Here is a 22,397-nt window from a genome sequence, read left to right on the forward strand (position 1 = left end):
AAGCCCCGACACCCTTGTGAGAATGAGGGCGACCAGAACTATATGAAATACTTCAGATGTGGTCTTAAAACTGTGTTACGAACTGTTACTTTTAGAGACGAACCAGCAGCAATAGAGTTCACACTGGAGTGAAGTAGTATCTACTTATAGTAACAACGAAATAAAGGAAAGGTGACAGTGTTATGTGTGTATATGTTTAACTATAACTCCTAAACTATCGAGCCTGAGGGAACAAAGCTCAGAGTCTTGAGATGGTAAAGTAGAAAAGTTCAGTAATCCCCGGAATAAATGATGGGACAGAGATATTTGAGTTCCACGGTGAAACGTAGAGAAAAGGCCGTTACTTCGACATAACCGTCGTCGAAAATTTTATCCGTTGAATCTGTCCATATACGAGTTATCAGCGAAAGTGACCTGTCACAGGAATACCGTCTACCAGGGGTTACCGTACAACATACCCAGGCAAGGGTTAACACAAGTGACAACCACACACGTTCGTTGTGGTTCTGTGCACCAATGGTCAACCCACTCTTCTGGGCATAGGAGAGTTCCAAGCCACAGCTGCGACAAACTGAAGCTATCAGCTTTTCCAGTATCTCCTTCTCTCTTTAGACTAGCCGACTGCCTGTCTGCAGATCTCTCCCTCTCTCTCTCATGGTTAATCCACAGTTAGCGCCGTCAGCCTGTGACTGACGACATAGTCCCGCCTCCTCACGCCGGCGCTCTTAAAGAAACAGTCACAGAACGACCGCAGGCTCGTAACGGCTGCAACACAACTTCCCGACTTTTGAACTCAATGCTTCAACTGATAAAGACAACCACGCCATTTGCCTTCTTAACCACCCGATCAATCTGTGCAGTCTCTTTCAGGGAGCGATGAACTTGGAGTCTGAGATCCCTCTGATCATCAACAGAGTTCAGGATTTTGCATTTAACAGTGTACTCATTGTCTCATACATTCGACCTACCGAGCTGCCGAGATTATCATCACTAATCAAATCTCACTGAGATTTCTCAGGTCCTGTTGAATTTATTGCCAAGTGCACAAGTACGGGAAGGTACAGGTACAGAGAAACACTGACTTGTGGCAGCATCACAGACAAGTACATTCAGATAACACACGGAACAAACAATGATACGATTCTCTGTCAGTAACAATCTATTATCTATAAATATGTCATTAACCGTATTTTAAATACAATACGTTCTGTCATGTTCAATATTAAAATGTGCAATAACGGACTTGGAAATGTTGAATTTGGTCCCTGTCTCCATTCCTCCTGTAATCCACCACCAGCTCCTTTGTTTCTGTCACAATGAGGGAGAGATTGTTTTCTTGACACCACTGTGTCGGGGGGATGACTTCTTCTCTGTGGGCTGTCTCGTTATTGTTTGAGATTAGGCCAGTCAGTGCAGTGTCCTCACAAATTTAATAAACTGATTGGAGCTGTGGGTGGCGACACAAGTCATGGATATACAGAGAGTAAAGGAGGGGGCAAGGAGACACCCCTGTGGGGTATGTGTGCTGAGGGTCAGAGAGACAGAGGTGAGGGAGCCCATTCTCGCGATCTGACAGGAAGTCCAGGATCCAGCTGCACAAGACAGGGTGAAGGCCGAGGTCTCTGAGCTTCTTGTCGATAAGTCTCGCCTTCGTATGGCTACTGCTCTGCCCATGACCGCAAGGAACTGCAGAGAACTTTGGTGCGCAGAGAACATCAGAGAAACAAGCCTCCCCTCAATGGACTCTTCCTACACTTCCCCTGCCTCGGAAAAGCAGGCGATGTACTCAATGATCCTCACAACCTGGACATTCTTGCTGCAAACCCGCTCCCCCATCGGGGAAGAGACACAAAAGCCTTAAAGCGCGTTCCACCAGGCTCAATGTCGGCTTCCTGTCTGTGGTTATAATCCAAATGAATGGTCTTCAGTCCGATAAAATGGACTTAACCTCACAATGTAACTCGACGTGACCCTGCACCAGATGTCTATCTACACTGCACTTTCTCTGCAGCCATAATGCTTTGTTACAGTTATTGTTTTGTCGTATATCAGCTCAATGTACTGTCGTAATATATTGATCTGTGTGGATGGTACGGCAGGCAAGATTTTCACAGTAGCTCAGTACGTGATAAGAAAAAAACGAATTCCCCATTTTAATTGTGTGGAAATATTAGACAGACTGAGCGTCTGCTTTGGAACCTCAGGAGGAAACTTAACTGAACTGTTGTCATTTCTTTGGAATGCAAATAAATAGAAAAGGCTTCAATCTCGCATTACGATCTGCGGTAACTGGGATCAGGTGACCGGTGATCAGTTTACCACCGACAGATGCCGGGGGGACATAATAATCAGAAAGTCCCTAGTCGCAGCCGTATAAATAAAATGTGATATCAGTAGGTGTGTGGTGCATGACAATACACAATCGGTGCCGGAGTAGGCCATTCGGCCCTTCGAGCCTGCACCGCCAGTCAATGTGACCATGGCTGATTATCCACAATCAGTACCCCGTTCATACCTTATCCCCGTATCCCTTGACTCCGCTATCTTTAAAAGCTCTACTTAACTCTTTCTTGAAGACATCCAGGGAATTGGCCTTCACTGCCTTCTGCAGCAGAGTATTCCATAGATCCTTATCCCTGTGGGTGAAAATTTCCTGAACTCCATTCTAAATGGCCTACCCCTTATTCTTAAACTGTGGCCTTTGGTTCCGGACTCCCCCAACATTGGGAACATGTTTCCTGCCTCCAGTGTGCCCAATCCGTAAATAATTTTATCTGTTCCAATCAGATCCCTTCTCATCCTTCTAAGAATGTGAAGGAGATAGACAACCTGAGCAAAGTCACAGATTGATGAAGGGGAGGAATGATCCATTTTGATACAGAGGGAAGCGGAGAGTTTGATATTGTTCCTGATGCCGGAACTGTAGCCAGTTAGAAGATGAAATCTTGTTCCTCCAAATTGTTTTGAGCTGTGACAGAGTTTTTTTTTATCAGAAGACACCATGGAGACTAAAATTATCTGAGTTGAAATGTCCTTCACCCACTGACGTGCTTTGTAAACAGTGTAGAGAAGTCAAAGGATTTGTGTATGGGAATCTCAAACACGTTAGTTCCGCTGTATCTGTCAGTTCGCCAGTACTTGAATGCCACCGATCCTTGAATGTGGAGGCAGAGATGTTGGGGAAGACAGCGCCCCACTCGCTGCAAGGAGAGCCCGAACACGTGTCCATGTCCGCGATCTGATTTGATACATTGCCATGACTTGATAGCAGTGTGACGTCATTCACTGACGAAAGGTCTCGGCCCGAACGTTGACTGCTCGTTTCAACGGATGCTGCCCGACCTGCTGAGTTCATCCAGCTTGTTTGTACCTGTTGATGTCATTCACTGGCTCTCATTTTGGAAGGGATTCAGTCGGCCATCGCAGATACACCAGCAGCTTCGCACTGGGAAGCGGCCGTTCACCTGCTCCGTTTGTGTGAAGAGACTCATTCAGTTAACCCACCTTGTCATGCTCCGGTGAGTTCACAATAAATAGAAGCCACATTTCTGTCCGGAGTGAGCAAAGAGTTTTACTCAATCATCCCGGCTGCTGCAACGCCAACAACTTCACATCAGGGAGGAAGTTCAAATCAGCTCCGTGTTAAATGTATAACCATCACGGTGACAGAAGGCAGCTGCAGGTTCATGAGGGACTGTTACTGTCAGATTCTGCAGTTCTTGCGACTGCTCATCGCACCCAGGACTGAACCCTGGTCACTGAGCATTGGAGGTTTCTGTTCTGCTGATGTTAGCCTTGAACTAGACTGGTGTTTAATATTGTGGATCCGTGAAAGATAAATCAGTTCTGTATTCACTCCACTGTCTCAGGTAGTTACTGTCTTTACCACACTCACAATGTACGCTAGAAAAGCCACTCGGCCTATCTTACCCCTGCCCATGTTTCTGTTCCATATCAGTACATCAAAACCTATCCGTGCCATTCCCCTATCACTCTCCCTGAGATGATAGGTTTCAACTAGTCACCACACAGTGGGATAGGAGATTTCCGTTGAATTTCATAGAATCATAGAAGTCTACAGCATATTACAGCTGTGCCGACCATGTAAATTACTCTGGTAACTGTCTAGAATTTCCCTACCGCATAGACAGCTATTTTCCTGAGTTCCATTTACCTCTCTAAGAGTCTCTTAAAATACCCTATTGTATCCGCCTCTACCACCGGCGCTGGCAGTGCATTCCACACAGGCACCACACTTTGTTTTAAAAAACTTAGCTCTGGCATCTCCTCTGCAGGTACTTCCAAGCAGCTTAAACCTATTCCCCCTCGTGTTAACCGTTTCAGCCCTGGGAAAAAGCCTCTGGCTATCCACACGACCAATGCCTCTCATCATCTCATACACCTGCATGAATCTCCTGCATGATTTTCTCCGGGCTGAACAAGACGATGAGCTCAAAGTGGTTTTGACGTTCTTCAGGGCTCCGGACGAAGTTGGTTAAACTCCTTCTTCCCCGCTCTTTTCAACGTTTTGGGTCATTTTCACCAATTTTAAAGGACTGTGCCTCAGACAGCTGGGTTGTTGCAATTGTTACGTACCAGCAGCAATAGGTCACTAATGGAGTCTGGTTTCGATGTTAAATCCACTATCTTTATCAGTATCTACTCCAAATATAAAAGATTAAACGAAATAAACAGAAGTTAACAGCGTTATCGTATATATATGTACGTACGTAGAGCTTCCAAACTATCAAGCTTGGGAAACAATGCTTAAAGTCCTAAAATGGTAAGGTAGAAAAGTTCAGTAATCCACGGAATACGTGAGAGAGGGGAGAGATTTATAAATCCACCCGAACATGTAGAGAGAGGGCAATTACGAAGAATTCCACACACATTCCACGCTGGGTAAACGAAATAACAGTCGCCAAAGATCTTATCCGTTGATTCGTTCCGAAATCCACTTCGAACTATCACCAGGTGACAGTGACAGGAATACCGTCTTCAAGTGGTTACCGTAGAACACCCCGATACCAGGTAAGGGCCAACAAAAGTGATACCACAGTATACTCCAGCAAATTCACAAATATGGATTATACGAAGTGACAGTCACACATCCGTTGTGCACGGCGTGCCGATCATGAACCCGATTTTCTGGGCATTGCAACCCATAGCAGTGACAAGCGGAAGTTCCAACAACTTCCCTCTCTCTCTCTCTCTCTCTCTCTCTCTCTCTCTCCCTCTCTCTCTGCCGCAGCTTGTGTCTGACGTCACAGTCCCGCCTCACTCAGACATTTAAAGCGACACTCACAGTAAACGAACCTGCGGTCTCGCAACACAATGCATCTCTAAAGTCTGATAGTTGACTAGCTAGTGAATCTTCCATGGTGCAGTCGGAAACCAAAGAGTTGCCAGCCTTAGTCAGGGCTTTGGGGCTCCAGAGAGAGATGGGGCCTGGAGTTCACGAGGAGGAGGTGGAATCAAACCAGCAGGCTGTGGCTACAAAAGAAAGATCGGAAACATTTGGAAACAGGTTGCCCGAAAAAAAAAAGGTGGTTAATTTCTGGAAAATAGTAGTGGAAATTAACAGATCAGGCAATAAATGTGGAGAGGAATAAATAGACAACGTTTAGGCGGAGTTCCTTCTGCATTTTGTGTGTGTGCGTCTCTGTATTTCCAAAATGCAGAATCTCCTGCGTTTCAGATCTGCATTTTACTTTGGCATGAGATACACGTTGATACTGAGTATATTGTTTATCGGAGCCGCTTTCTGCGTTAAAACAGCTGCAGATTTTTCTATACACACGAAAAAAAATGAGGTACGGACATTAAACCAGTGCTTGCAGAAATGTTTAATGGCACCGTGACTACCCATAAGCCCCTGCGTTATAGTTTTTGGCCGGCATTGAAGCACAGATGAAATGCGCAGGCGTCAGGGTTGTGGCGTCTCTGAGTATGACGCATGCGCACAGTACTCAGAAGGCCTTTGAAATATCGTGTGCAGGTAAGAGCGATTTTCTGTCTCTTTACCTTAAACACCGATTTCGGGGCAATTCCTGTGACCCGCAACCCCAGGAGAGTCCTGCTCTCTTCCCTCTCTCTCAGCCCCCGATCCGTACACGGGCCCCAGGGAATGGGAACCGATGGTTCTCAGACAGAGCTGAGCTCCAGCTTGGGAACTCAGAGAAAGGGCACAAAATCTTTTACATCACCAGTTGAGAAAATCACCTTTGGTCTACCTCCAGTCGCAAGCAAGAGGAAATCTGCAGATGCTGGAAATGTAAGCAACGCACACAAAATGCCGGCGGAATTCAACATTAGCACTTTTTTCCATAGATTCTGCCTGGCTTGCTGAGTTCCTCCTGCCTTTTGTGTGTATTGCTTGTTCTAACTCCTCTTGCTCTGGACTTTTCTACCAGTGAGAACATGTTTTATCTCATTCTGTCTGGGTACATAATGATATCAAACACCTTTGCCCTGGCAACAAGTAGCATTCACATCACAGATGTGCCAGACTACAATGAGACAGACTACTGCCCTTCCCTTCATATTCATTGGCATTGCCATCACTGAGTTCACCACTGTCAGTCATTTGGGGGTGGGTTCAGGGGAAATATTTATGTCCAATATAGAAACTGTTGTTACCTGTGTGGATTGTGGTGATGCAAAAGTTGCTGGAGAATTTGCAAGTGGGCAGAAGTGGAGTGATATTTGGAAATCTGACTTTTTAAAGTGTAATTTAGCAAGCAAACCACATATGAACAAAGTGCAAAAGCTCTGGTGAGAAAATCCTTCATTACCCTGTTACGTACCCCGTAACTGGGTGTCTTACCAGCAAAAATAGAAGTATCCGTTTATTTTCAAAACAGTGTTTATTAGTAAAATATACAAATCAATATCAACAATGCAAATATACAGATAATACACGTTAGCAATACTAAACTTAAAAGTGTGGGTATAATAATAATCAATAATAAACAAGCTATCGTTGTCTAGGGGATAATGAATTGTCATATGTGAGTATAAAGTTCAGTTCATACAGGCTGAGGTAGTTGTTGGTTGATGTGTTGTAATTGTCTTGCAAACCTTCCTTTACGATCTTGATCTATTGATGTGTTGTTGTGGCCATTCAGGTATGACCCCTATCACCTTTAGCTAGACCATTCTTCTATGGTGGACTCGTCACCCAGGCAAGGGTGGACACACCCACAAGCCCCCACCGGCCTCGCTATAAACACTGTGAGTTAAAATTCTTCATTCGGTCTCTGATGTCACCAACTTTTCTCGTGGGTTCCAACACTTAAACAGTGCTCACTAGTGTGTCTCTTGGTGCGTCTGAGAGGTGTATCCCCAGACCTCACTTTTATCCCTACTCACAGGCTCTCAGGTGTCAATCAGTTTTGAATGGCTGAGCCCATCAAACCAGCCCACTCGGGCTGTCCACTGAGGAATTTTAATGAACAGAATAGTACCAAGTAAACAGCCCTCTCCGGAGCCGTGAGTCTTACAGGAGTCATAATATGGTCTCTCTCCCCCGGTGTTATCTAGCCCCTGCCTGAAGCAAATGTTCCATTCCAATATGTTTTGCTCCATCTCTTTCTCTCTCATTAACAGGCTGGCAACAGTAACGGTTTGTAATTCTCCCAGGGGAGGGGGACATGGGCAACCCTGCACCCTTCTGCCCATCAGAGCTGTTCATCCTTCGTAACAACCTGTTCCAGGCCTGTTAAACCAGTTGCGTGAGAGTGCAGATGAACTCGATTGAACCCAGAGGAGATCAAAGTTCCTATCGACAGTGATTTGCTAGCTATTAAAATGAATGCCTCTCCATATAAAATTCACTGTGCACATCTTGTCACTGGCTAAAAATGCACAGTACAAGATTTATGTGCACACTGGTCATTACAAATTAGGGGGGACATTGGTGGGTAGGTGAGGAGACCTCCAGTGTCCTTGAGGCCCTCACCTACAAGATGTGCATCCAGCTGCAGCTTGTAACCCTGCACTTGAAGGTGTTGGAACTTGAAATGGATGAATTCTGGATCATCCAGCAGTTGGAGGGCGTGATAGATATTACATGAAGAAAGGTGAGTTACACACAAGGTGCAGGACGCAGGAAATTGGGTAAGAGTCAGGAAAGGAAATGAGGTTAAATAGCCATCGCAGAGTACTCTTGCGGCCATCCCCCATAACCACAGGGGGACCACTTTAGAAACTGTTGAGGGGAGTTGCCTGGCAGAGGAAAGTCAAAGGGGTGAGAGGGGATTGGTGAGTTAGGGGTGCAGAACAGGAAGGGGTCTAATATTCTAGCAGTGAGGCTTGCTAGAGCTAGTGTGGGGGAGGGTGATGTAAATTGTAAGGGGAATAGGAGGCAGAATGACAGAACAGATAGTGGAGAGATTGAATTGAATTGACTTTATTATGCGCATCCTTCATATACATGAACAGTAGGAACCTTTATATTACATCTCCATCTAAATGTGCAATGTGTAATTTATAGTAATTAATAATAAATAGGACTGTCAATACAACATGAAAGTGCAATTGTATCAGCATGAATTAATCAGTCTGATGACCTGGTGGAAGATGATGACCGGAGCCTGTTGCTCCTTTTGCTTTGGTACTGTTTCCTGGATGGTAGCAGCAGGTAGCAACAGTTGGTGTTTGTGGTGAATTGGGTCCCCAAAATCCTTTGGGCCCCTTTTACACAGCTGGCTTTGTAAATGTCCTGAATAGTGGGAAGTTCACATCTGCAGATATGCCGGGCTGTCCACACCACTCTCTGTAGGTTCCTGCGATTAAAGGAAGTACAGTTCCCATAACAGGCAGTGATGCAGCTGGTCAGGATGCTTTCAATTGTGTCCCTGCAGAAAGTTATTAGGATTTGGGGCCCCATCGCAAACTTCTTCAGCCGTCTGAAGTGAAAGAGGTGCTGTTTTGCTTTTCTCACAACATAGCCAGAATGTGCAGACAAAGTGAAATCTTGGTGATTTTTATACCAAAGAACTTAAAGCTGTTCACCCTCTGAACCCCAGATCCATTGGTGTCAATGTAGGTTAGTCTGTCTCCATTCCTCCTGTCGTCTACAATCTGCTCCTTTGTTTTTGTGATAATGAGGGAGAGTTTGTTTTCTGACACCAGTCAGATGTTGTTCAGACCTCAGACAGAGTCAGCAATCAAATGGCTGAGCATGGTGCGATGAATGTGCTGAGCTGTGTATATCACAATGCAAGAAGCATCGTAGGAAAGCCAGATAAGCTCAGGACAGGGAATTATGATATTGAATCAATTACTAGGACTTGTTTCCACCCAACAATCTGTGGTGTTTGGAGGAACAGATTTGTCGGGAGATCACAATAGACAATAGGTGCAGAAGTAGACCATTCGACCCCTCGAGCCTGCACCACCATTCTGAGATCATGGCTGATCAACTACTATCAATACCCGGTCCCTGCCTTGTCCCCATATCCCTTGATTCCCCTATCCATAAGATACTTATCTAGCTCCTTCTTGAAAGCATCCAGAGAATTGGCCTCCACAACCTTCCATGACAGTGCATTCCAGGCCCCCACAACTCTCCTTAACTCCTTAGTTTTTCCTTAACTCTGTCCAAAATGACCAACCCCTTATTCTCAAACCATACCCTCTGTTACTGGACTCTGGAACATATTTCCTGCCTTTATCTTGTCCAATCCCTTAATGATCTTATATGTTTCAATCAGATCCCCTCTCAATCTCCTTAATTCCAGCGTGTAAAAGCCCAGTCTCTATAACCGCTCTGCGTAAGACATCCAGACATCCCAGGAATTAAACTCGTGAACCTACGCTGCACTTCCTCTACAGCCAGTATGTCATTCCTTAACCCTGGAGAACAAAACTGTACACAATACTCCAGGTGTAGTCTCACTAGGGCTCTGTACAAATGCAAGAGGATTTCCTTGCGCTTGTACTGAAATTCCCTTTGTAATAAAGGCCAATATTCCATTAGCCTTCTTCACTGCCTGCTGCATTTGCTCATTCACATTCAGTGACTGATGAACAAGGACTCCTAGATCTCTTACCTAACTCTACACCATTCAGATAATAGTCTGCCTTCCTGTTCTTACTCCCAAAGTGGATAACCTTACACTTATTCACATTAAACGTCATCTGCCAAGTATCTGCCCACTCACCCAGCCTATCCAAGTCACCCTGAATTCTCCTAACATCCTCATCACATGTCACCCAACATACCACCCAACTTAGTATCATCAGCAAATTTGCTGATGTTATTTTCAATGCCTTCATCCAAATCGTTGACATAAATTGTAAACAGCTGTGGTCCCAATACCGAGCCCTGTGGCACCCCACTAGTCACCACCTACCATTCCGAGAAACACCCATTCACCACTACCCTTTACTTTCTATCTGCCAGCCAGTTTTCTATCCATGTCAATGCCTTCCCCCCGATGCCATGAGCTTTGATTTTACCCACCAATCTCCTATGTGGGACCTTATCAAATGCCTTCTGAAAATCGAGGTACACTATATCCACTAGATCTCCCCCGTCTAACTTCCTGGTTACATCCTCGAAAAACTCCAACAGATTAGTCAAGCATGATTTACCCTTGGTAAATCCATGCTGGCTCGGCCCAATCCTATCACTGCTATCGAGATATGCCACTATTTCATCCTTAATAATGGACTCTAGCTTCTTCCCCACCACCGATGTCAGGCTGACAGGTCGATAGTTCTCTGTTTTCTCCCTCCCTACTTTCTTAAAAAGAAAGATAACATTAGCCATTCTCCAATCCTCAGGAACTGATCCTGAATCTAAGGAACATTGGAAAATGATTACCAATGCATCCGCAATTTCCAGGGCCACCTCCTTTAATACCCTCGGATGCAGACCATCTGGACCTGGGGATTTGTCAGCCTTCAGTCCCATCAGTCTTCTCAACACCATTTCCTTCCTAATGTTAATGTGTTTCATTTCCTCTGTCACCCTATGTCCTTGGGTATCACAGACCATGCCAAGAAACAAAGGTTGATTCAATAACTGATTTTAACTTTCCATATTTTGACTAGGACTCCCATAATGTAAAAGGACTAGATGGGGTAGAGTTTGTCAAATGTGCCCTTATTCAGTACGTAGAATTCCCGATGCAGAAGTGTGCAATAAGCTGTTAGGAAATGATCCAGGGCTGGTGACAGACATTAGTGATCATAATGCCATGAGATTCAAAGTAAATATGGAAAAAGATAGGTCTGGACCACGGGTTGAGATTCTAAATTGGAGAAAGGTCAATTTGGATGGTATCAGAAAGGATCTGACGTGTGGTTTGGGACAGGCTGTTTTCTGGCAATGGTAAGTGGGAGGCCTTCAGAAATGAAATTTTGAGCGTGTGGAGTTTGAATGTGCCTGCCGAAATAAAAGCTGAAAGGTACCTGGTGCAGGGAGCTGTGCTTTTCAGGAGATATTGAGGCCCGGATCATTTTGTTCCTCTGAATGCCTCAGACTGTTGGGTGCTACCAAGACTCATTAATGACTACAAATCATAATTCCAAGCCTTGAGCTCATCTGACTTTTTTTTTACTCATTATCTGTTAGTTTCCAAAAGCTTCCCAATAGTTTTTGCTCTTTTGTTTGCCCTCACTTTGGCTTTTATGTTGGCTTTGGCTTCTCATTTCAGCCAAAGTTGTGTCCTCCTGCCTTTCCAATACTTCCACTTCTTTGGGATGTATCAATCACTCGGCTCCCGAATTGTTCCCAGAAACTCTAGCCATTGCAGCTCCATTGTCCCTCCTACCTTTTCCCTTCCAAACAAGTTTGGACAACTTCTCTGCCATAGAAATATGGAGAAGTTCAGTACAGAAACAGTCTATTTGGCCCATCTAGTCAATGCCGAAAAAACATTTAAGCTGTCTAATACAACTACCTGCTCCGGGATCATCACCCTCCATAACCCTACAATCCAGGTACCTATCAAACTTCTCTTAATCGTGAATTTGAGGTCATATTCACCACTTGCGCTGGCATCTCATTCCACACTCTCCCAACCATTTCAGTAAAGAGCTTTTCCACACTATCCCATTAAATGGTCACCTTCCACTTACCCATGACCTCTGGTTATCATCCCACCCAACCTCAGTGGAAAAAGCTGTCTGCATTTACCTGATCCATACCCTCATAATTTTCTATACTTCTCACAAATCCTCAAAGCAAGGTTTAATTTCCTTGTTTATATTTAGAGCCTTTTTTAGGTGTATAAAATGATGAGCGGTATTGATCGTGTGGATAGCCAGAGGTTTTTTTCTCAGGGTTGAAATGGCTAACTTGAGGGGGCATAGTTTCAAGGTGCTTGGAAATAGCTACCATGGGGATGTCAGGCATAAGTTTTTTATACACAGAGAGTTGTGGGTGATGGTAGCGGTGGTCGAGGCAGGTACAGTAGGGTCTTTTAACAGCCTCTTAGATAGGTACATGGAGCTTAGGAAAATAGAGGGCTATGCGCTGGGGAAATTCTGGGCAGTTACCAGAGTAAGTTACATGGTTGGCACATTTTAGGCTGAAAAATCTGGAATATGCTGTAGACTTCTATGTTTGAAGTTGAACAGCAAAGTAACTTCTCTTCTTTAAACTGTACATGTCTAGGATTTTAATGCCACTTTCCCACACTCCCGTAGGTCCTTTGTCCATCTCCTGAGTAAATAGAGATGAAAAATTATTTAAGATCTCGGCCATCTGCTTTGGTTCCACACGTGGGTTGCACTCTCTCTTGGAGGCTGCTTCGAGGGTCTCTCTCTCCTGAAGCAAATACAGTTCTCTTTATATCATGCAGTCATGTACACAGATACCTGTGGGTTCACCCCCCTTAGTTTCTCTACAGATGGGTATTGTTAACTTTATCAGTCATAAATTGTTTGTATAACAGTTTTATTTGCTACTATGTCTGGATGCAGACAGACACAGGCCCACCACCCAAAGTCTGCTGCCCTTGTAAATAGTCACTCGCTCTAATTGCTTATCTTGCAGGAGCCATGAGAAACACAAGGCACAATGTGCTTCTCACACCAAGGCTGCTCACCCGCTCAGCTTATCTCATGGGAAAGCAATTGTGCCTTTCTACTCTTATTCTCAAGCTCATGGATGCTATGACCTTTAAAAAAAATAGCCAGGGTCACAAGCGGCCTATGAGATGCTAACTTCTTAATATGACAGTGATATCTTAATTCCAGGTGTTGATCCACGCCCTTAACACATCCACCTGTCCTACACTGTTACTTGTATTGAAATATACCGGGCTCAGCATATTCACAGCACCATGCTCAACTTTTTCATTCCTGACTTTGAGGACAGAACAACATCTGTCTCCACCACCCCTCCAATATCTGTTCTGTTATTCAGGCTCCCATTCCCCCTGCAACTTTAGATTAACCCCCCCCCCCCCTTACCCCCACCTCCCACCATGCAGGTCTATCAGCCCTTTGGCTTTCCTCTCCCAGATCTATAAAAAGGAGGTGCATACCAGCTACAGGTAAATAGGAAGAAATGGGGTACAAGAAATTCAAGTGAATACTTATGAAAGAAATAAAAGAAGGCATGAGGTTGTCCCAGCAGACAAGGTGAAGGGAAATCCTCAGAGATTCTGCAGATGCGTTGAGAGCAAAAAGATTGCAAGCGAAAAAAAAATCATCTGAAAGATCAGAATATGAGGAGACAAAATAGATGGGGGAGATATTTTTCTGCTTCCGTATTTACACAGAAGATGGACACAGTATATAGAAGTGAGGCAAAGCAGCATCAACTCCATGGACCCTGTACAGATTACAGAGGTGGAGGTGTTTGCTGTCTTAAGGGAAATTACCATGGATAAGTCCCCAGGGCCTGTCAAGTTGTTCCCTTGGACCCTGTGGACCACAAGTGCAGAAATTGTTGGGGTCAAAGCACAGATACTTAAATCCCCGTTAGTGACAGGTGAGGAACTGGAGGATTGGAGGACAGCCAGTGTTGTTCCACTGTTCAAGAAAGACTCTAAAAATAAACTAGGAAATTATACATTGGTGAGCCTGATATCACTGGTGGGAAAGTTATTGGAAAGTGTGTGCAGGTTGCAGATATTTCATTTTAAAATCTTTTTTTAAATAAATTATTATTGATGATTAACAAAAAAGATACATTAAGTCGATATGTCATTATGTACAATAAAAAATTAAATTAGCAAATAACTGATTAACAAAGCTAAGCAATATATCAGTAATAATAAGAAAAAATAAATTTATAAGAATATTTTTTGAAAGAAAAAGAAGCAAAAAAATACCCTGTTAACTAAAAAAAAACCCTGAAAGAAAAAAACAAAAAAAAGCATTAGCAGCAGAACCCCGGAGCTATACATCATAAACGCTTGCATAAAAAATAAACATCAATCCACTAACTCAAATCCATTTAAAGAAAAATCAGAATGAAACCATATTAATTAACTCAAATCAGATGATAGAGGTGGGCAAGTGAACTCCACCTTTTCTCAAAATCAAATCGAGAATCAAAAGTTTGACTTCTGATTTTCGCCAAACTAAGACATAACATCACCTGAGAAAACCATTGTATCAACGTAGGAGCAGAAGCGTCTTTCCATTTCAACAAAATAGCCCTTCTGGCCGATAATGTGACAAATGCAATTACATGTTGGTCTGATGGAGAAATACCATGAAAATATTGAGGGATTATGCCAAATAAAACAGTCAATTTATTAGGTTGTAAATTAATTTTTAAAACTTTAGAAATTGTAGAGAAAATAAACTTCCAAAAATGTTTCAGTACAGAACATGACCAAAACATATAGGAGCTGGATATACAAGTATTTGGATCAATGTGGACTGATTCAGGATAGGCAGCATGGCTTGGTCCTGTCTAACCGATCTTACAGAGTCTCTCGAAGAAGTTATCAGGAAAGTGGATGAAGATAAGGCAGAGGATATCTACGTGGACTTCAGCAAGGCATTTGACGAAGTCTCATATGGGATGTTGGTCAAGAAGGTTCAGTCACTCAACATTCAGGATGAGATAGTAAATTGGATGAGTAAATTGGGAAAAGCCAGAGTGTGGTAGCAGATGGTTGCCTCTCTGACCGGAGGCCTGCGCCTAGTGGTGTGCCACAGGGATCACTGTTGGATCTGTTGGTGTTTGTCATCTATATCAGTAATCTGGATGTTAACATGGTTCGCTGGATCAGCAACTCTGTGGATGAAACCAAGATTTGGGTGTAGTGAACAGCAAGGAAGACTATCACGGCTTGCAGTGTGATCTGGACCCGCTGGAAAAATGGGTTATGTAATGCAAAATGGAATTTAATTGAGACAAGTTGCATTTTGGTAGGACCTAGGTCTTACACAGTGAATGGGAGGGCACTGAGGAACACTGTTGAAGAAAGGGATCTGGGAATACAGATTCACTGGGAATTCACTGCAAGTGGTGTCACAGTTTGATAGGGACGGAAAGAAAGATTTCGTCACATTGGCCTTAATAAACCAAAGTACTGAGTACAGGAGATGGATGTTATGTTGACTTTGTACAAGACATTGGTGAGGCCTAATTTGGAGTATTGTGTGCAGTTTTGGTCACCTACCTACATGAAAGATGTAAAAGAGGTTGAAAGAGTTCATTGAAAATTCACAAGAATGTTGCCAGGTCTGGAGCACTTGGGTTATAAGGGAAGATTGTACAGGTCAGGATTTTATTCCTTGGAACATAAAAGACTGAGGGGAGATTTGATTGTGATAGAGGGGCATAGCTCGGGTAAATGCAAGCTGGCTTTTACCACTGAGATGGGGTGGGACTACAACCAGCGACCATGGGTTAAGGGTGAAAGGTGAAACGTTAAGGGAAACATGAGGGGAAACTTCTTCACACAGACGGTCATCTGGGTGTGGAATGAGCAGCCAGCACAAGTGGTGCAATTTCAGCTTTTAAGATCTTTGTATAGGTACCTAAATGGTAAGGGTATGGGAGTGTGCAGTTGAAGTAGTTCAGCACTAACTAGATGGCCAAAAGGGCCTGTGTCTGTGTTGTAATTTTCTATTTCTGTAACAAGAACCTGAAATAATACAAAAATTCATTCTAAATCCTTTTAACAGCTGTGAAGACCAACCATTCATCTCAGCAGGATTTTTTTTTTATATATGGCATTAAAACTGTGGCACGTTAAGTTAAGGAAAATCCCAGTTGCACATCAAGAAAGACTATTTGCATGAGACTGTTTCAGTTACTGTGGGGCCAGGCACCAATGCTGCTCAGCAGGAACCGGGAATAATACCAATGCATAGAGTCAAACTGAGCCAAGGTACAAATTGGAGATGGCAGAAATGCCCATTCCTATAGAGACACAAGAGCATGAGGAAATTGATGGTCATTCCAGATACCAGCACTGTGCCCAGTCAGGAGATAATTTCTCTCTCCAACTTGGGTTGAACCTCACTGTAACAGTGTGATACCAGTTCAAACCTTGGCAACTCAAGTGATCTCATCTGAAATGTTGTCCTACACCCATTGATGGATTTTGTAAATCTTGTTACAGGTTGAGAATGAGAAGGAATTTATCTCCAAGACTCTCAAACACGGCACACCAGTTTTGCTGTCTCTGACTAGATCGGGGGTCGGCAACCCGCGGCTCCGGAGCCACTTGTGGCTCTTTTACGTCTGTGCTGTGGCTCCCTGTTGCTTTGGGAAATAATTGGTCAGTATTTAATTAAAATGTATTTTATGTTAGTTTGTTAGTTTTTGAAAAGTAATTCTAAATTTGAAGATTATGGTGATCTTGTACAATCTAATTAAGACGTTGTGGCGACCCATTTCCCGACACATCCGAACCGGCTCACAATTAGCCAGCGTTCAGGCTAAGGGAGATAGCCTACGGGGGTTTGTGAGTACGTGTCTTTTGCAGCATCCACGCCCATGGGGGGGCGGGTTGAGGGAGGCTTAAAAGCAAGGCTGTTTAGTTCGAATAAAGCTATCTTTGACTGGAGTCTACTGACTGCGTGTAGCACACCGCTACAACGTGTTTTTATCGCTGGCTGTCCAGAGGGGAGGTGCTGAAACGCTTTGTCGCGTGTCTGGAAGAAGTGAAAACTTTCCTGGGCAGCAAAGGGCCCACCTTTTCTGAGCTGGAACAGCCAGAGTGGCTGGAAAAGCTACACTTCATGGTAGACATGACAGCGCACCTGAACACGCTGAACACAGCTCTTCAACGGGGTAAGGACGAACAGCCCTGCACATGTTGGAGAATGTTTTGGCATTCGAGCGCAAGTTGACAGTGCTTGCCAGAGATTTACAGAAAGGCACATTGTCTCACTTCCCCAATTTGAGAGAGTTCAAACAAGGTCATGACATGATAAATTCGGAGTATTTACGTTCTGCAATCATCGCAATGCAAACATCGTTTGGGAAACGCTTCTGTGAGTTCAGAGAGGAAAAAAACACATTATCCTTCCCGGTCACTCCCCTAAGCATCGATCCATCCCTACTGAATACGACTGCATTGTCAGGTGTGAGTCAACCTGACCAAGTATGATAAATATTTTAATTGCCTATTATTTTACGTATATTCATATGTTTTCATTGTTCAGTGAAATAGTCCTTTTATTTTTCAGGTTGACAGCTGGCTGACGTTATTTTTGGTTTGCTGTTGGCGGCAAATTTAAGTTTGGCGTTTTTCATAAATACAAGAAGGACTCAAATAGACGTTGAGTATTTTACTTAAAAGTAACCTTCAACCCAACGTCTTTTTTTCGGAGTTCAAAATGTTTTTGTTGCATGCAGAAATGTAATTTCGTTTTCTCTGCAGGAGTTCATCAATTTCATAAATGCAACACATTATAGTTTGTTTATACATAGCATAAAGGCAAAACAAAACGTTGTATGCAGTGTTATTTCATTTTAAATGTCAAACGGGTTTTGCGGCTCCCAGTGTTTTCTTTTCTATGGGAAACGGGTCCAAGTGGCTCTTTCAGTGGTAAAAGTTGCTGACCCCTGGACTACATACTTAAGAAGTGGAGCAAGAGATTCAATAGACCATCTGTCCTTCACAGACTGTGGGGAGGGATTCACTCGGTCCTTTGGCCAACTAGCATGTCTGTCATTTTACGCAGGGGAAAGGCTGTTCACCTGCTCAGACAGTGGGAATGGATTGACTCGGTTATCTCGATTGAAGGTACATCAGCAAGTTCACACTGGGTAAGGCCATTCACCTGTTCCGTGTGTGGGAAGGGATTCAGTCAGTCTTCCCACCTGTGCACACACCAGTCAGTTCATAACACACCAGGCAGAGGCTGGTCATCTGCTGAACTTCTGGGAAAGGATCCACTCAGTCATCTGACCTAATGGCTCATCAGCGAGTTCACACTGGGGATAAGCCATTCACCTGCTCAGATTGTGGGAAGAGATTCATTCATTCATCCAGCCTACAGAGACATCAGCGAGTTCACACTGGGGAGAAGCCGTTCATCTGCTCAGAATGTGGGAAGGGATTCACTGATTCATCCAGCCTACAGAGACATCAGCGAGTTCACACTGGGGAGAAGCCGTTCACCTGCTCAGAATGTGGGAAGAGATTCACTCAGTCATCCACCCTACAGAATCACCAGCGAGTTCACACTGGGGAGAAGCCATTCACCTGCACAATCTGTGGGAAGAGATTCACCCAGTCATCCACCCACTGAGTCACCAGCGTGTTCACACTGGAGAGAGGCCATTCACCTGCTTAGACTGTGGGAAGAGATTCACTCATTCATCCACCCTACTGAGTCACAAGCAAGTTCACACGGGGGAGAGGCCGTTTACCTGCTCAGAATGTGGGAAGGGATTCATTGATTCATCCAGCCTGCAGAGACACCAGCGAATTCACACTGGGGAGAAGCCGTTCACCTGCTCAGAATGTGGGAAGGGATTCATTGATTCATCCAGCCTACGGAGACATCAGCGAGTTCACACTGGGGAGAGGCCATTCACCTGCTCAGAATGTGGGAAGGGATTCATTCAGTTATTCCACCTACAGAATCATCAGCGAGTTCACACTAGTGTGAGGCCATTCACCTGCACAATCTGTGGGAAGAGATTCACACAGTCATCCACCCTACTGAGTCATCAGCGAGTTCACACTGGAGAGAGGCCATTCACCTGCTCAGACTGTGGGAAGAGATTCACTCATTCATCCACCCTACTGAGTCACCAGCGAGTTCACACTGGGGAGAGGCCGTTCACCTGCTCAGATTGTGGGAAGGGATTCATTGATTCATCCAGCCTACAGAGACATCAGCGAGTTCACACTGGGGAGAGGCCATTCACCTGCTCAGAATGTGGGAAGGGATTCACTCAGTTATCCAACCTACTGAGTCATCAGCGAGTTCACACTGGAGAGAGGCCATTCGCCTGCTCAGACTGTGGGAAGAGATTCACTCATTCATCCACCGTACTGAGTCATCAGCGAGTTCACACTGGGGAGAGGCCGTTCATCTGCTCAGTCTGTGGGAAGAGATTCACTCGGTCATCCGACCTACAGAGTCACCAGCGAGTTCACACTGGGGAGAAGCCGTTTACCTGCTCAGAATGCGGGAAGAGATTCACTCGCTCTTCCACCCTACAGAGACATCAGCAAGTTCACACCGGGGAGAAGCCGTTCATCTGTTCATAATTTGGGAAAGGATTCACTCAGTCATCCCAACTACTGGCACACCAGTCAGTTCACAATGGGGAGTGGTCGTTATTATGAATCCCTAGGTTTTGTTTGCTGTGGACTGTCATTTTAAGAGAGAGAGAGACAGAAATTAGGATGGTGAGTCAGTCTGACTTGCAGGTTGTTTAATTTGCTCACAGCTTGTTTTGTTTTAACTGAGGACAGAGACACTCAGACGGAGAGGAAGGAGGAAAAGTGGAAGGATCGGAACCGGGGAACTAGTGGCTGAGGGTCACTGTTTGGAACTTTCCTGTGACCACAAGGGTGGGTTAATTATCGATTCACCGTATATCGAATGTGTGGTTATCACCTCGTTTGATCCATAGGTGTGGATCGGATTTGGCGTATCCTGTGAAGACCAGTTATGTGTTAACCCTTGTCTGGGTTTGATGTGATAATTCACTTGAAGATGATACCCCTTGTGACAAGTCACTTTCAGTGATAATTTGTATGTGGATTTGGAACGATGAAGCATAAAATCTACAGCGACTGTTGTCTCGTTTTACCACAGTGGAGCCTGTGGAATTCGACGTAATTGCCTTCTCTCGCCATTTACCCTGGATTACAAATATCTCTCTCATCACCTATTCTGTGGTTATACTGAACTTTCATACTCTAACACATCAAGACTTGAAGCCTTGTTTCCCCCAAGCTTAATAGTTTGGAAGTTATATTTACACACATATATACACATAACTTCTGATTATCTTGCTTAAGTTACTGTATTATAACTAGATTCTAATAAAGATCCTTTTATCATCAAAAACAGTCTTCAGGTGTCATCTATTGCTGCTGGTTCGTTTCTAAAGCGTTACGATTCATAACAAAATTGGGGGTGTGTCCTGGATATGAACAGATTTGGGAGCATATTGATTGATTAATTATTGATTTCATTGGGGAAATCCCTTTTGATTTATTTGTGTGTGGAATATCAGCATCAATAGATGTTGATAGATTTCCGGAAGCCTCAACCTCTGAGGCATTAGAGGATGCCAGTAGGATTGAGTTGTTGAGTATTGGTAAAAGGTGAAATTGACAATGAAGAGAGCACATATGACGAGGATAATAGCAGAACATTATTTATCTGAGGGTGTGTTTAAAGTGGAGGAGTTGGAGGTGTTTTCTGAAAGCAATCTTAGCGAGCTGGAGGTCCAGTACAAGATAGAAAAATTAAAGATGGAGGCTGCAGAAAGGCAGAGGCAGTTTGAGGCTAGAGAGGCATAAAAACAGAGGGGGGAAGCAGAAAGACAGAGGGTGTTAGAGCTGGAAAATATAGAGAGTTTGCAGCAAAGGGGTCTGGCATTAGACTCTGGTGATAAGTTTGAGGCCAGTCAGTAAGTTAAATTGATAGAACAAACATGAGGAAAGTGGTTCGACAGTGGTTCTCCCTATAGATGCTGCCTGGACTGCTGTGTTCCTCCAGCATTTTGTGTGTGTTAGTTAAATTGGTACCTCCTTTTTACGAGCCAGAGTTTGATGAATACTTTCAGCTGTTTGAGAAGGTTGCTCAGAGTTTAAAGTGGCCAAAAGAGGACTGGCATATTCTCTTACAAAGTGTAATTAAGGGGAAGGCTCTGCAAGCATATTCTGTTTTGACAGTTGATGAAGCAGCTGATTTTGACATAGTGAAACAGGGTGTGCTCTAAGCTTATGGGTTGGTCCCTGAAGCATACAGGCAAAAGTTTAGACATTTGGAAATCTGTGAGGCAGACTTATATGGAATTTGCTTATGAGAAGTTTGTGTATTTTGACCACTGGTGCACATATAAGAATATAAATGATGATCTTAACAGCTTGAAAGAGTTGGTTTTAATTGAACAATTTGAAAGATGCGTCTCTGATGACATAAAGGCATATTTAGATGAAAAGGATGCTGCCACTTTGCAGGAGTCTGCTAGATCAGCAAATGAGTTTGCTTTAACTCATATTGTTAAAGTTACCCAGAATACGAGTTTCCAAAAGAGTAGCAGGGATCACCAGGGTAAACCAGAAATTAAAGCTGGGACTAGTGACACGAGTAAGGATGAAGGGAAGCAGCTGAAGGAGAAATATTCTGGTCTTACTTGTTACTATTGTAAGAAAGCTGCTCATATGATGACCAATTGTTCAATTTGAACTTGCATTTGGTCAGAGAGTGAGGGAGCTTTGACCTTGTTAAAGGAACAGTGGATTGATGGGGATGTACATGTTAACTTGTGAGACTATGTTTTGAAGTTCAAAAACAAACTACAGCAGTCCTGTAGTCTAGCAAGACATCTGAAGAAGAAAAAGAAAAAGGAACCAGTCCCGAATGCCTGTGTTCAGTATGTTGAAGCACCGATAACCCCACAGGGTTCTGAACATTCTGTTGAGACTCAGTTAAGAACTGAGAGTTCTGACTGAGTTAAGAAGGGATTTGATTATTATATATCTGATGGGTTTGTATTAGTACAGGAAGGGTCTGCGAAGGTACCAGTGAAAATTCTTCAAGATGCTGTGGCTTCTCAGTCACTTATATGAGACAGCGTTCTAAAGTTTGGTGATGAGACTGACACTGGTGAGGTAAATCTTATTAAAGGCATTGGGGGCGGCGTGGTTTCTGTGCCATTGCACAAGGGACCTTTACAGTCAGGGTTGATTTCGGGACCTGCTAAGATCAGATTATGCTCCAGTTTACTGGTGGAAGATGTTACTTTGCTGTTAGAGAATGACCTGGCA

General features: G+C 43.9%; 1 long non-coding RNA gene and 1 pseudogene across 2 annotated transcripts in view; both read left to right on the forward strand.

Moving 5' to 3' along the window:
- The first annotated feature begins 5,929 nt into the window (after positions 1-5,929).
- LOC132386091 (uncharacterized) overlaps positions 5,930-22,397 on the forward strand; it is a 42,740-nt gene continuing 26,272 nt past the window's right edge. Inside the window, exon 1 of one of the 2 annotated variants that reach the window (XR_009509401.1) lies at positions 5,930-5,998. This is a non-coding gene — a long non-coding RNA (uncharacterized LOC132386091). Of the gene's footprint in view, positions 5,999-7,124; positions 7,234-22,397 lie in introns of those variants that run through there. The other variant, XR_009509402.1, reaches the window with a different exon arrangement.
- On the forward strand, positions 18,017-20,936 carry LOC132386101 (zinc finger protein 229-like; annotated as a pseudogene).

Source organism: Hypanus sabinus, unplaced genomic scaffold (genome assembly GCF_030144855.1).
Source record: "Hypanus sabinus isolate sHypSab1 unplaced genomic scaffold, sHypSab1.hap1 scaffold_100, whole genome shotgun sequence".
NCBI classification, from domain to species: Eukaryota; Metazoa; Chordata; class Chondrichthyes; order Myliobatiformes; family Dasyatidae; genus Hypanus; species Hypanus sabinus.